Here is a 2,500-nt window from a genome sequence, read left to right as displayed (position 1 = left end):
ATGTCAACTATTATTTGTATTATAGTTTTATACATGCATCATATTATATATATATATAAATATATATATGATATATATATACTATATATATATATATTATATAATATATATATATATATAATATATAAGAATAATATTATATGATGTGTATATTATATAATATATGATTTGTATATAAACACACACGAGACACACATTATGTATGTATATATCTAATATTGTGTGTGTATATATATATATATATATATATATATATATATATATATATATATATATATATATATATATATGTGTGTTGTGTGTGTGTGTGTTTGTGTTGTGTGCATTATATATATAATATATTATATATATATATTATATATATAATAATAAAATATAATATAATATATATATATACACATAATATATGTGTGTGTTGTTGTGTGTGTGTGTGTGTGTGTGTGTGTGTGTACCGTATACACACACACATACCCACCAACACACCCCCAACGCACACGCACACGCAACGACAGCACCCGCCACGCACACGCACACGCACACACACGCACAACACACATATATCTTATATATATAATATATATTCTAATATATTATATTATGAAGAGGAAGCAGACACAGTAAAAAAGAACAATCGTAACGTTCGAACTCTTCACGAGTTCCTCTTCGACCGAAGAATAAACCGTATACATGTGACTAGAGAGACAGGACGACCAGAGCTGAGTCGGTTGCATATACATATATCATAATACATGGTGTGTGTGTAGTTACATATATATATATAATATAATATATATATATATATATATATATATATATATATCGTGTATATATATAATATATATATATATTATATATATATATTATATAGTATTATATATATATGTGTATATTATATAATATATAAAAATATAAACATATATTATATATATATAATATTTATATATATATATATTATATATATATATATATATATTATATATAATAATATATATATATATACACCCCAAACCCCAAAACCACACCACACACACACAACCACACCAAAATATATATTATATAATATTATAATATAATATATAATATATATATAATATATATAACCACCACCACACACACACAATATATATTATTTTATATATATATATATATTATATTTAATTATATATATATATATATTTTATATTTTAATTTGTGTGTTGTGTGTGTTGTGTTAAAATATATGTATATTATATAATATATTATATATATATTATATATATAATATATAAACACACACACACACACACTCACACACAAACAACCCCCTTAATGTGTATGCATACGTGTGTGATCAAATACACACACACACCCACACAATATATATTAAATTATATATATATAATAAATACAAATATATATATATATATAATAATATTAAAATAATAACAATATATATAAACACGGGTTATACAAACTATCTACACACACACCCAAAAACAAAACACACACACACCACACACACACACACACACACACCCAAAACACACACACCACAACACCACACACAACACACACATACACATATGAATATATTATATAAAATATAATATATATATATAAATTATATATATATATATATATATATATATAAATATTAAAATATATAATTGTTTGTGTGTGGTGTGTTGTGGTGGGTGTGTGTGTGTGTGTGTGTGTGTGTTTTGCGGTGTGGGGTGTGTGTGTGTGTGGGGTGTGTGTGTGTGTGTGTGTGGTGTGTGGGGTGTGGTGTTGATAGTTTGTATATAACTGTATATATATAATTTTATATTATATATTATAATATTATATATATATACATTATATATATATATATATATATATTTATATTGATATATATTATGTAATATATATATAAATAATATTTTTATATAATTAATATATATTTTTGTGTGTGTTGTGTTGTGTGTGTGGTGTGTGGGTGTGTGTGTGTGGTGGTGTGTGTGGTGTGGTGTTTTGTGTGTGCGTGTGTATATATAAAATAAAAATATATAAAATTTACTATTGTTTATTTATTATTATATTTATTATATATATTATATTATATATATATATTATATATATGGCCCTGGGGGCCTCTGGCTCGCTTTCCCCGCCAAATGAAAAAAAGTGCATGTAGTATGCGGTTTTATATTGTGTGTGGTTGTGGTGTGTGTGTGTGTGGGGTGTGTGTGTGTGTGTTTTTGTGTGTGTGTGTGTGTGTGGTGTTGCGTGCGTGCGTGTTGTGTGTGTGTGTGTGTGTGTGGGTGGTGGGGTGGGGGGGGTGTGGGTGGGGTGGGTGTGGGGGGGTGTGGGTGTGGGGGGTGTATTTGGGTTTTTTTATATTAATTTTTATATAAATTTTAAAATATATTAAAATAAATAATAAATTTAATTAATATATTTTTATATATATTATATTTTTTATTAATTTAAAAAAATTTATTTTTTTTTTTTAATTTTTATAAAAAAATCTATTCTTTCA

This window comes from Penaeus monodon, chromosome 41, assembly GCF_015228065.2.
Source record: "Penaeus monodon isolate SGIC_2016 chromosome 41, NSTDA_Pmon_1, whole genome shotgun sequence".
NCBI lineage: Eukaryota > Metazoa > Arthropoda > Malacostraca > Decapoda > Penaeidae > Penaeus > Penaeus monodon.
Note: the sequence above shows the minus strand (reverse complement) of the source record.